The 14,621-nt window shown below is 40.3% G+C and overlaps 1 protein-coding gene and 1 non-coding gene across 2 annotated transcripts in view; both read right to left on the reverse strand.

The window, feature by feature from the left end:
- LOC126176609 (solute carrier family 22 member 7-like) overlaps window positions 1-14,621 on the reverse strand; it is a 726,639-nt gene that overhangs the window by 153,875 nt on the left and 558,143 nt on the right. The gene's annotated exons all lie outside the window — the stretch shown is intronic.
- Window positions 8,839-8,913, reverse strand: Trnat-ugu (transfer RNA threonine (anticodon UGU)). Its single transcript has one exon. It is a non-coding gene; the product is annotated as a tRNA-Thr (tRNA).

The raw sequence follows: 14,621 nt of genomic DNA on the forward strand, positions 1-14,621 counted from the left end.
TGTTTACGTAATTACACAGTTGGATAACTTCACACTTATGAAATTGTATTTGTCCGTACTTCGTGAACTGTTCATATTTTTTTTTCCGAACCATTGTGATATTATGAGAGCTTTGAATGATATATTTGGTATGAGATCACGATTTTTAAAGTACGTTTGAGGTAGAAGACACTACTGAAATGAGCAGAGAATTTTCTTTAGGTTTTGAAATTATTGCAGAAAGCTACGACGTTTTTGAGATTTGACTAAGGTGTTATGATGTTATTTTTACGGTGACGATGTGTATTATGCTGTTGAGGTATGTTTATGATCAATAAGCTGATGCTATATGAGTTATTTGAGTATGCTACATATCTGTTATGATGAAATATTGAAGTGTCGACGAATAAGGTAAGGAATAATGAGTTGTGGTTAGGGACTCTGGTTTGTGAAAAAGGATGTTGAAAACCAGGAATCTCACTCTAAGAGTTATGAAATGTGTGTAAATGCGTGAATGTATCACAATGCCGGCGAAAATTTTTTGGACACTGTTATATTCATAAGATTTTGTTTCTACACATTTGCAATGCAAATTCTCGACCCGTGAAATTTTGTATATGAGACTGTCAATGTAGCGGAAACTGCTGTTGTAAATATTTCCGTAAGAAAGTTAAGTGACCACCTGCGCGGAATGTGTCATGGGCACCCAGCTGCGTCAGATGCCTGGAGAAAAAGCCATTAGTGTGTGCGTTTTCAGAGGCACAGGTAGAAAAAAAAAAAAGGGAGGCCCTTATCCTCGCTATTGACATTCCTTTGTAGAAAGCATCGCAAATACGACATGCTCAAACTTGAAAACATATGATTATACTGTGGAGATATTAATTTATGATATTTACTAAAATGCCTAATGAAATGATGAGAAACATTTCACGGCTATTGTCTTGCTAGTTGAGAGAAATGCCATATAGCTTGCTTTATGTATTTATTTACTCATTTTGTTTAGCATTTTGCTGCAGCAGCATTGGTTAAAATAAAATTTAATAGATGTACTAATATAAATATTTTATGCCTACAGATCCAGTAAATAATTTTATGATCTATTCAAAAAAACGAAGGAGCATAAAAAGAAGTTTCCCTTCACAGGAATTGCATACGGAGTTTTCTTTTCAACTACTTGGTAATTTATTTTGTAGAATAATTTGTGGTGCACCACTTAATTTACATAGACATTAAGATGTGAATATACATTTCCCTTGTCTGCATTATTGTCTTTAGTGTAATGTTTTTTTCTGCTTGAGCTATGTCATGTTTAGATATAAGTTATTACATATGCTGCTGCTGTGTGCCAGGTATAGTGCTACTAAATTTCACTTTGTATTACTCTGTTAAGGTAGTTTTACTACTGATTTATTTTTCTTGTTTGCTGCACAGTGCCTTATATTAGATGTAATATTGCAATTGCTTTGCCAATTTGGATTTTTTGTCATACACTGTTTGTATTAATTGTTTTGTGCTGCTGCATTGCCTCGTCCCTTAGTTTAGCATCTGAGCTCAGTAGATTTAAGTTAGCTTAAGAGGGGGTATCCTATAAGAGAATGAGTTGCGATGAATTTGAAGAAATGCACTGAGAGGTTATATGAGAAAAATACAGAAAGCATGCTTGGATAGGATTTTTTTTGGCTGGAGCAAATATCGAAATAAGAGGAATGATCTATGGAATGAAGTTTTGGGTTGGACTGCAGTACCAAATGTTACACTGAAAACAAACCCTGTCCTTTCCTTTTGTGTTATCCCACTATGTGTTTGTGTACCCTTGTGTATTTGTTTTCTTCCTGTCTCTGTGTAGTTACATAGAATTTTTTCTTCTTTTAATACTAAGCTACATTCACTATGATGAGGAATACAGTTATCCTCAAATATAATTTGCATTAATAATATGTTATTTACTTTGTAAAGATGTTAGACTTCATTAATTCTGTTTCGTTTTAATGCTCACGTGTAAAGTTGATGTTTCAAAAGTTATTCTGATCTTTTATGTATTTACTTATGTCATAATTCCTGTAACATTGATGTATATCTTTATTTCTATTCTGTTGTAAAGCCTGTACTAGAAATATTATCTGCACTGTTATGTTCTTTAATGATGTATTTTGTACCTTTGTAATTGTATTCTTATGTTATAAAATTGTAATTGACACCAGTTCATCAAATTAAGTAACTTGTAAGTTACATTTCACTGCACATGTTTCTGTTGGTCATAGTATATGGACAATATGTGAGAAGTAGGGACTGTTAGTGTTTGCACGTGTGTTAATAATTCTGCAAGGGACTGGATAACAGCATTGCTGGTTCTAAGGACAATTCCAAAAACTTTGTGAGTGCACAAGTGGTGGTTATGGACTTGCTATATTTTCCGCAAGACTCTTCGATGGTGAATGTGCACCTGCACAGTCGCAACAGATGGCTGCTGGCTGCCTCTATAAGGACTACAGTGGGTCTGCATCTTTGATGACCCACCAATACCATTATTTCTACATGGACTACAGTGGGTCTGCAAACTGTTCAAATGGTTCAAATGGCTCTGAGCACTATGGGACTTAACATCTGAGGTCATCAGTCCCCTAGAACTTAGAATTACTTAAACCTAAGTAACCTAAGGACATCACACACATCCATGCCCGAGGCAGGATTCGAACCTGCGACCGTAGCAGTCGCGCAGTTCCAGACTGCAGCGCCTAAACCATGTGGCCACCGCGGTCGGCAGTGGGTCTGGGCCCACCAATACCATTATTTCTACAAGGACTGCAGTGGGCCTGCACCTCAGGTGGCCCACCAATACCATACTCTCTACCAGGACTACAGTGGGTCTGCTCTGTGATGACCTACCGACCAATATTCTTCAAAACGTCGAATGACTCTACTGTGGGTTTGCTCTGTTGTGGCCCATTACCTGTCAGCATGTCAAGAGTCAGCACTGTCTTTCTGTTGGAAGGACATCACTACTTCTTCAAGACTCCATGGAAATCCACTACTTCCGTGTGCATTTTCTTTTACTGCTCAGACTTTGAGAAAAACACTGCAATTTTACAGTGATGAACAATCTGGACTGTCTTTATGGACTGTGAGAAAATTTTAGCTTTTGACCAACATTGTATCAATAAGTGTGTGCATTTGATATCTTTGTTATTGTAATTATGAAAAATTTTATCAAATCATTATTGGCCACTGCCCAACACAATTTGTAAAATTTTTTGTGGGGAGCATAGGGGCTACGTAAGTAGGCTTTTAGGTTTTCTTATTGGTTACGCCACATAGAGCTATGAATGAAAAATCACTGGCTGTGCTGTGATGGCATATATATTATGATTATATTATGATTATTAAGGTAAATACATTGTTTGATCTCTATTAAAATCTTTCATTTGCTAACTATGCCTATCAGTAGTTAGTGCCTTCCGTAGTTTGAATCTTTTATTTAGCTGGCAGTAGTGGCGCTCGCCGTATTGCAGTAGTTCGAGTAACGGAGATTTTTGTGAGGTAAGTGATTTGTGAAAGGTATAGGTTAATGTTAGTCAGGGCCATTCTTTTGTAGCGATTTTTGAAAGTCAGATTGCGTTGCGCTAAAAAATATTGTGTGTCAATTTAAGCACAGTCTTGTATAAATGTTCAAAGGGGCGTTTCAGGCTGCACAACCACCAGGCCGACCCAATTCCAGCTACGTTCTACACAAGTTTCCATTCCACTGTAAGCATATGATTTGTCATATTGACTGTTCTTTTGCTCTGTGGTTAAATTCATGATTCATATTAGTTGATCTGTAGCGGTATTTTGGATTTGTGGGATTTCTGGGATTGTGAGCTGTTCTATTCCGATCTGTTTATCAATTATTTTATGTTGATGCGAAGGAACTTTATATACTTCATTTTTCTACGCTATTTAATACTGATAAAAGTGTTAATGTGTGAACTTTTCCATGTAGCAGGTGGCAGCATTCTTGAAACTGTTAACTGATCTCATGGGGGTATTTTCTTTATGTACTTTGTGCCTGGCTTCTCTGCTGACGACTTTTTTTCTTTTTGTGAGTAAATTTTTGACGGCCAATAGTTCGACCAACTTTAATTCTTCAACAATATTTTTTCTTATATGATTCGTATTTGTTTCATTCATATATTACTGTAAATCCGTGATCATTACAGTGTAAATCCTGCCTGTTTTGTAATTATGACTTACCCTCCCTAATCCCTTCCTATAGTTTTGTTTCTCTAATGTGCTTGCCTGTTACTTTTCTGTATGTTTCTCTCAGTTTTCTTGTTTTTGATTAAATCGTTTACTCATTTTACTATCAGTTCGATTATTAGTCTGTTACTGATACTGCATTTTTCCTCCTGATCCTAAAATATAACTAACGTTTGCATTTATTTTGTTACTGTTAACTTTATATTTAAGAAATTTGTCTGTGTCAGTTATATTTCCAATTCACTCAGTTGCATTTCAGTGATATTTATTATTCTTGAGTAAAATTTGTGTGGAAAGTTTTAACTGTGTGTGTGTGTGTGTGTGTGTGTGTGTGTGTGTGTGTGTGTGTGTGTGTGTGTGCGCGTGTGTAAGACAGAGAGTGAGAGAGAAGGGAGATGCAGGAAGGGGGATAGAGAGACAGACAGACAGACACACAGACAGAAATAGAGAGAGAGAGAGGAAGAGGGACAGAGGGAGGTGAAGAGAGAAATGTAAGAAGTACACGTGCAGATAGTATAGTTTTTCGTTTAGTTCAAGTTCTTTCGCACACTGTCGCCTAATTTCAGTACAGAATGGCCAGCCTATTTCAGATATTAAGGAAATTTCATGCAAAATTTTATATTTTATTTTTCTTTGAGTCTTCCAAGTTCTCAAATGGCTGTGAGCACTATGGGACTTAACAGCTTAGGTCATCAGTCCCCTAGAACTTAGAACTATTTAAACCTAACTAACCTAAGGACATCACACACATCCATGCCTGAGGCAGGATTCGAACCTGCGACCGTAGCAGTCGCGCAGCTCCAACTGAAGCGCATAGAACTGCTCGGTCACACCGGCCGGCTCAAGTTAAACTGAATTATAATTTCAACTATGCCTATCTGCCACTCAAACTTGTTCCTCAGGACAGAAGCAATTCATTTAAGAGGAAGCTACTAAAGTCAACATCACACGACCCACAACGGCGTCTCTGCACGATAAACCAGCGTACCCATGCCACCGTTTAGCCAATGGGGGACATGAATATGGGGGTCATGTCTGTGGTTGCTGGAGTCTTGATGGGAAAAGCACAGCTGCAAATCTCTCTTGTGATACTGACTTCGGAAAGAACAGACCACTCCTGCCGTCCACACATCGTCCTGCTCACCAGGACCAGCCACCACTCTCACAAAACTAAACCAACACCTGTCCCGCAACCTACTTAGTTCATCTCTTTGTCCAGACACCTAGACTGGTAATCAACCTTTATCTGTGCCCCAAGAGAAGCCTTTCCCATATTCTGAGAACCAAGACTACAGATCAAGTATTCTTCATTTAAATCTCTTATTTCCGCACCTGCCTTCTGATTCTCCTGTTCTGCATCCTGCAAATCTGGTGTCAGAATCAGAATTTCACCCATTTTTCAGTATGGCGGATGACCATGAAATTTTGGTTCAAATTCTAAACTTTGTGGCCAGTTATAGTTGTTGCTGTTACTCTGTGCAAGCCAGGAGTTTAGTGGTCATGTCTTTCTGTGTAGGCTGAGATGCACCTCGTTAGCGCGTTCGAGTATGCCTGGGGTAGAGTCTAACTTGCAGCCACACTGCTGTGTGTGAGCTGAGCACAAGCCCGTCACCTACTGTCATCGTGGAAGTGAGCTGCTTGCCAGTGCATCCACTGGAGGGCAGAGCGCATCAGTGCACTGTGACTGATGGTTACGGCATGCTGCTGGCCAGAGGAATGCCCCATTGGCTGCAGGTCAACCACCAGCACTCCTCAACACCTGCCTGCCTGCTTGACATGCTGGTCCCACCGTGGCAAGCTGCTCATCAGGGCATGGCTTAGCTGCCAGCCACAGTGCTGCCAGCATCGTGGTCTCCTCGCCATGGCGACCTCCAGCCATGTGGCCCATCTGCTCTAGCTGTCTGTGCCGTAGACCACGCTGTCTCAAGCCACTCACACGTGTGCCCGTTTGACGCTACCAACCTCATGCCATGCCCCCTCCATCGCCACCATCGCACTTTGCTCGCCATGGTTGCACCAGCCCTCTGAAATCTGAATCCATGCAGCCCATCTGCTATAGTTGTCTTTGCTGTGGACCATGCTGCTTGATGCCACTTACTCATGTGCCCCATTTCACGCCACCAACCTTATTCTGTAGCTGGACCATCACCATCATCAGGCCACCTTTGTCATGGCTACACCAGGCTGCAGCAACCTGTAGCAAAGCGGCTCATCTGCTGTATATGCCCCTGCTGCAGATCATGTTGCTTACTGCCACTTAGTCACATACTCCACTAGCCTCATTCCGTTACCAACCTGTCGACAAAATGATGCTAGCCTCGCGATGGCCACACCAGCCCACTGTAACCTGTAGCCATGCGACTCATATACTGCAGCCCTTTGTGCCGCCCTTGTAGCAGCACTTTCAACTTGCCATCATCCTGCAGACGCTGTGTGCTTGTCGCTCTATCAGCCACTTGTTACCAGGAATCCTGGTGCCCAGTTGTATGGTGCACAGCGCTGACCTCCATGAGGACCACCTGAAAACTATATGTCAAAGCAGCCTGCCAAGAGCTGTTCTGCCTGAGGATCCTGGCAACGACCTCTGTGTCATTTTCCGCTTCAATTCTTTTCCTGTTAGCTACGTCAGGTCCACACAACCCACATACACATTGCTGCCATTAACCATCACACAAAGTGCGTCACACTGGCCAGTGCCATGACTAGGTGAGCACCCTTGAACATTGATTAACGAAAGCAATTGGGGACTCTCAGACCTTGGAACTATAGTTTTAATTGGACACTGTTAAACCTATTGTGGTCAGTTTGTTTATGGAGGACTGTGAGGAACGCGCATTGGAGTCAGCGACCTTGAAACCTGCGTGTTTTTCAGATATGTAGACGATACTTTTGTTGTTTGGCCTTATGGTAGTGAGAATTTAAACCGGTTTTTGCAACACCTGAATTCAATCCACCCAAATATTCAGTTCACTATGGAGGTGGAAAAGAATGGATGCCTTCCCTTCCTTGATGTGTTGGTCAGAAGGAAGACTGATGGTACGTTGGCACGTTCTGTTTATAGGAAACCTATTCACACTGACTTGTATCTGCGAGCTGATAGTTGTCACCATCCAACTCAATGTGAAGGAGTACTTCGTACCTTGGTTCACAGGGCCCAAGGTATCTCAGACTCTGATAGTTTGGCAGCTGAGCTATCACATCTCGAAGTCACGTTTCGTCAGAATGGTTATAGTGAGAGGCACATCAAACGTGCGTTGCGCTATCAGCCTTCTATGCAACGGGTGAGTGACGATAGCAACGAAGTGGCACCTAAGTCTACGGCCTTTTTGCATTAAGCAGGAAGCATTTCCAACAGGATTGGCCGTATTTTGCGGAAATATGATGTGAAATGTGTTTTTCGACCACTAAGATTAAGGCCCTTTCGGCGTCCGTAAAAGATGATCTTGGTTTACGTAAGGCTGGTGTCTATCGTATTCCTTGCAGTTGTGGCATGTCATATATTGATCAGACAATCGGGACGTTGCAAGACCGGTGTATTGAACATAAGGGTCACACACGCTCACAACACCCGAGCAAATCCGCTATTGCAGAACATTGCCTTGACACCAGTCATCCTATGAAATACGACACGGAGATTCTGGCTTGCACGTCCAGCTATTGGGATAGTGTTATTAAGGAAGCTGTTGAAATCAATCAAGCATCCTTATAAACAGAGATGGTGGATTTTCTTTAAATGCTACTTGGAATCCGGCTCTCTCTCATCAAAACAATAGAGGGATACAATTAGTGCAACCTGACCTGTAGATTTATAGTCACTATCGATATTTCTGATGTTGGTTGTCTTTGGCTGTGTCTTGACTCTGCTGTTACTTGTTCTGTGTGTGGTATCTTCCTTGTTTCTCCTCTATGAACCGAGGTATAAAATTCCCTTGCACATTGCTTCCTCCTTGCAGTTGTGCCTTGAGAATGGCAGGGTGTGCTCCTATCGAAATATGGGCGGTGGTCGACGACGTCACCTGGCAGTAAACACGTAAGTTATTTGAGTGTTAAACTAGAATTTTTCATCTCCACTTTCAATTACAATTCTTACAAGAAACCCTCTGAACGCTAGATCACAAAAAGCCAATAATGTTTTTACAGCATTTTGTACCTCATACAGAGTCTTCCATGCAACCAAAATATAGCCATCTAATGGACCAGGTGGCGGGACTGGAAGCATCCACTGGTGAGCACAGCATGAGGTTACGGGGCGTATTTGAACTGCTTAGTTGACGAGTAATTCACAATCGCGCTACTGTGCTAGTGGTGTTAATACAGAACAGAGCAATGGGGACGACACACAAAGCAAATATTCCATTGTATCTACAACAGAAGTTATCGACATTTCGTCAGAGAGGAACACAACGAATTTCACAGCCTGAGCAGGAAGAGGCTTATGAAAATTAGCGCTTCTGCGAGATGAGTCAGCGGTTTGTGTCGTGTCGTATACGCTCGCCTGTGTGGACAATGTACATGAGGAGTACAGTGATGAAGGTACATGCTTAACATGAAATGATAATTAAATCAAGACGTTAAAGTGTCGACAGGCGTTGATATACATGAACGGGGACAGTTGAAAATGTGTGCCCCGACCGGGACTCGAACCCTGGATCTTCTGCTTACATGGCAGACGCCCTGTCCATCTGAGCCACCGAGGGCACGGAGAATAGTGCGACTGCAGGGATTAACCCCTCCATGCTTCCCGTGAGACCCACATTCCCAACTTAATGTCCACACACTACATTCGTAGTGCACCTGCCCACTACACTCATTACTCGTGGCAGACAATCTTACCGAGTCCCGTAAGAGTTCGGGCAATGCGTGTGCATCCAGCACACAAGAAGGTAAACGACCTGTTAGCCTTAACTATATGAAGATGGTATCTGTCGTTTCGGACGTGTCCGAAAGAACAGATACGATCTTCATATACATGATTAACAAGTGAAAGTGATACTGAAACAGGTATCGAGCGATGTAGTTAATCATCCCTTGGACAGAGAGCCACAAATCCCGTCTATAGTGAAACGCAATAAAGGACAATCGTTGTCCAACGAATGCCGGGTACTAAAACATATTTACATATTTGAAAAATCATCCACAGCATATTAAAAACAATTATGAATAGATTTCGAGTAAGCTTGCAGCAGTAGAACCGGGTAGTGTGTAAGAAAAACAACGGATATTCAAAAGAGGACAAGGCGCACTTGTTACAAAAACAAAAACAGATATTTGAGCGTTTCAAGGATGCTCGACGAAATTTACAAAATATGCCTGACGGTAACATACTAGGTTATCCATACCAAATTTCCGTGGACTTATATTACAGTGATTTTAAGGGAAGCAGTGGTTCGCTGCGTAACTTCAAATTGTGCCGCGCAACTGGAAGACGTAATATGACGGAATTTCAAACAAAGAATCAACTTGACGATGTGGAATCGGCCCAGAAATTTATAGATGAGGTAAACAAACATCATACTTCATTCAGTAAGGAATTTTTTCCCAGTTTCGACAAATCGGGATTTGAAGAGGAAATGCATTTGAAAGGAACCCTGGAAATTAGAGGCACCAAGGGAGTCGTATCAATATCAACGAACATCAAGGCCTTGCATTTTGTATACAATTTTTGTGTCCGTTAATGTGGATGATAAATTGGCTGGAAAGTTATTTACTGTGCTTCGAGAATTTGAGGTGCTCTGGCACATACGATTCCTCCTCATGTGGGTGATCTTGGAAGGGCAGTAGTGAATATTTACGTCACAGCAAGCAAGAGTGGGAAAATGGGCTTAAGGAAAATACATCTACTGTATGAGTACTACTTTTGGGCCATAGCTGATCAAAATAACTTGCTTCTGCTTGATTCTTGGTCTCTGTATAAGAATCATACTTCTTTAAGGCATACTATCACTCCTGAAAAGTGCGTGACATTGCAGATCACACCACCTGGAACAACATGACAAATTCAGCCTCTGGATGTTTGTTTTTTTCCGTGCCTGAACCACATATTATCGCACTATGTCTAACTATGCATTAAAGTTTAGCCAGTTTCACATAAGCTGTAAGGCAGACAGTTTCGCATTCGATTACATACCATTACATTCCATCAGTTCTCATCACCCCGTAACACCAGTATGATTCTATATGCATTCCTTAAAAGTGGATACCCTTCTGAACGTCGTCCATGGTTTGTAACTCCCAAGCAGTCCGGTTCGATCTTGATGATGTGAACATTTGTGATCGTGGAACGCCATTTTCCATTCTGTGTTCATGGTGCAAGTTAATGATTTGTTCTGACAATTTCTTGAATGTCGACGGTGTCCTTTTTGTGAAGTGTAATACATCCCATAGAAGGTTGATCTCTGCAACTTCTGGAGAGTAATTTTATGTGATCCTCCTGTTGTACACGGTGAGTCATTAGCTGCCACTATTTGTCACGTCATAATTATTGACATAAGACTTTCAAATTAGTCTTACCAAAGATTTAACCTGCGACCTCGCACTAAAGGGGTTCTTGTTAGAGAAAATTAAAGTGTGACCAAAAAAAAAAAAAAAACCAGGTGCAACAGGTACGAGATAACAGAAAACAGACTGTTACGTAACTTTATTTTATGGTATCAATGAAGGCAATGAGTAAGTCGTGACACTTTCATTAGGAAGCGGTTGTTTCTGCCTCGTTAGCGATCGTTATTTCATAGGTAGAACAGTTTATTTGGTAGCTGTGAAATTTTAATTCGTTGCTTTGGTCACATTGTTGCGCGCATTTGGTGTGTAAGACAGTGGGATAGACACCCGTGAACTGCATCGGTTGTAGATTCTTAAGCGTTGCTTTTTTTAATTAATTTTGATATCTACTAGTCATGTTAGTAATATTTTTAGATGGCTGAGGTGTGGAATATGACGAAAAAAAAGAAAGGTGACACCTGTGGACAGAATTAGCTGTGTACGTACGTCTGCTTAATTTCGCCTTCCAAGATGTATATTGGGTAGAGTTTTCAGGTAATCTACAGTACCTTGTAGCTGGCAAGATGTAGCTTAATGGCGGCAGAGAGTCCGAGCTGACCGTGCATTCTCTTCTGTTAAACTTCTGTGTCATGAGCAGCACTATCACTTTAAGCTTTCCTGTCAGAATCATTACTGCCAATTGGTGCCCTCATGAATGTAGGTTGCTGCCCCAAAAGACGCGAGGATTCGAAGAGTTGTGTTTCCCTTATTTACCCACCACACTACACCTACTGCAGACTCGAAACATTGGCGCCCCGATGTTTTAAATAATGGCAGACATTTCACAGTTCGTATAGAAATTAATAGTAGACAGATGAATCATGATACCGCAAGAAGAAACATGTACATTACTATTATTTGAACGACGATTATGATGCTGTAATCAGATTTCCACTATCCTTATTAGTTTAAAGATTAGTATCTGACGATGAATTATACAAGTAACACCCAGCAACGAATTTCCAAAATGTAAACGCTTCATCCGATTTTGTCGATCGCCATATCTTTAGAAAGCTATTAGTGTAAACCTAATTTGGTATTAATTTCAGGCATGTAACTTGAATAGTACATGAGTTAATGGAGGTCAAAGCAGCCGATTATTATCGAAAGCGTCAGGCCATAAGTACTCCACAGTTACACGAAAAAACAGTAGCAGCATGCTTATAAATATATTTATTCATCTATGTCTTTGTTTATAACCGATCTATACTATTCATGAAGAAATTGGTTAAATATTTACTGTGTTTTAGAAAGCACAGAGACATTAGGCTCTTGGCTTACCTTTTGCTTCTTTTCTTTTGATATATGTTTATTTAATTGTTTATGTATTTAATAATGTGTGTCAGGGCGTGTTTGTGGTCCAGCCATAGGAATATTTATTTAATTTCAAGTTTTTTAAATGTAAATCCAGTATTTGGTATATGTTTCATTATGATTGTGACTGTCCGTTGGCATGAAGACATGGCGCGAGGACGCTAGCAAATTAGAGCGGTCGTGAATCGGGAGACTGGATGGAAGCGAATTTCCGGAGAGGACACGGGGCGGTTGTGGACAGTACGGGACAGAACACACGGGAGTGAGTGCTGGATGCGGACAGTACAGCGCGACGGACGAACAGTCGGCGGAAAGACTTGGACAGCGGAGCAGTTTGCGCGTGGTCGCGGCACATACAGAAACTTCGCAGTGTCGACTTGTGCACTTGTGAGAATTCCGTGGCTTCTACAGTGAAGACGTAGTGTGCGTTTTGAAGTGAATGTCTCGCGAGTTGTGTTGTTGTTCATAACTAATTACGCCCTGTAGGAATCTATTGTTTCCCTGTTATTCAACTTATATTTTATTTAACTGCTGGACCATCGACACCAGTAAGTGCTTCGCAGAAATATACCACATTCTCAAAAGTACTTCTACTATCGTACTCATCATTTAAAGTCGTTAGATAGTACATGCAGATTTTATTTAATTGCAATCTTTCATTTATAAATTTATATGTTACTTTCATAATTCGCAACTGCCGAGTGATAGAAACCTTTGACCATTCGATTCATGTGTGCATTCTTATCGTATACTGTAGACTCAGCAGTATTTCGCCTGTAATGCGGCAACTACGTATCCCAGCCCATAGACAACGAAACGAGCCAAAACTTTAAAGATTTCAACGTTGAGTCGGAGGGTGAGTAGTTGTTTGAAAGCCTGCAATCGTTTACGCGAAAATGGTGTTTGGTAAAGGGAACCATTACCGAAAAATTTCTAAAAACGTCAGTTGATGATAGTTCGTTTATTGTATCCACTGTTTCTTGAGCATTATTTGCAATAACAGATGCTGCTTTCTCTCGAAAGTCCTAATAGTAAATAATAATATTTCACCATTCTAGGCTCCACAGGAAAAACCAACAAAATGAGAATAAGAACTCATATTCGCCAGAAAACGACAGTTACAGTTTTTCCAATGTAGAACATTACCCACTATCGTCTACACAACAAAAAACTTGTAACACAACGTTTGGCGATGAAATTTTGTTTTTGTGATCACAGTGGAACATAATATCCAGTACACCTAAAATCTAAAGGAATTAAAAGCTATATTAGCCAGTCCATAACGTCAGGTGTATTTTTCTTGTGCACAACGTACTGTATTATCATTACCGCCCATCCATCCCTCCCAAAATGGTGCTTGGTAAGATTAGATTGGATTTACTTTCATTCCAATTGATCTGTAGAGAGGAGGTTCTCCAGGATGTGGAACATGTCAGAAAAACAACAATATAGTGCTCAGAGCCTTTTGAAAAACAATACATGACAAATATTTACAACTAAAACAAATAAGCTAATGTACCATTCCACGGGTCCCAAGTGGAATGATCGTCATTTTTTAATGAACAATACATGAAAGTCATTTTACAAATACTAATGCACTGAAATTAAAATAAAAAGTTTTTTATTTATTTATAAGGTAATAAAATGCAATATAACAAATATAAATCTTATTTACAATGAACACATTAATGCACTGAAATGGTGCAGAAGTTAGATTGTACTTAAACACACACACACACACACACACACACACACACACACACACACACACACACACACACATTTACAATGAACACATTCCATGAATTGAGCTGTGGGTTTGAAAAAATGATATATTTTTAATGACAAATTTCATTAAGGAATAAATATATTGAGAATCAGTAGCTAGTATTACTAGTTCCCTAAACATGCTTCTACAGGATGTTCTTGAGTTAACACCAAATATATCTCTTACTGCACGTTTTTGTGCCCAGAAAACTTCAGCTTGGCTTGATGAATTACCCCAAAATATAATCCCATATGATATTATGGAATGAAAGTAAGCATAGTATGCCAGCTTTTTCATTTTTATCTCCCCTATCTCTGACAAAATTTGCATTGCGAACAGAGATTTGTTAAGACACTTCAGCAGTTGAATTTATTATCAAGCTGTAATACCAAGAATTTAACACTGTCCACTTCTTCTATCTTCTTGACATCGTATCTTAGACATATACTCGTGGGACACCCCTTACAAGTTCTGAACTGCATGTAGTGTGTTTTTTCAAAGTTTAGTGACAAAGAATTCGCTAGGAACCAGTGATTAATGTCCACAAATATTTTATTAGCTGATCTTTCTAAGACTACGCTTGATTTGCTATTTATTGCAATGTTTGTATCATCAGCAAACAAAATGAACTTGGCATCTGGTAATGTTACTGATGAAAGGTCATTGATATACACAAGAAAAAGTAAGGGCCCTAAAATGGAGCCTTGTGGGACCCCACATGTAATTGGTTCCCAGTTGGATGATGCCTGATAGCTTGATACATGTCTCTTTCCTAAAAACACCCTTT

The sequence above is a fragment of the Schistocerca cancellata genome, chromosome 3, assembly GCF_023864275.1.
Source record: "Schistocerca cancellata isolate TAMUIC-IGC-003103 chromosome 3, iqSchCanc2.1, whole genome shotgun sequence".
NCBI classification, from domain to species: domain Eukaryota; kingdom Metazoa; phylum Arthropoda; class Insecta; order Orthoptera; family Acrididae; genus Schistocerca; species Schistocerca cancellata.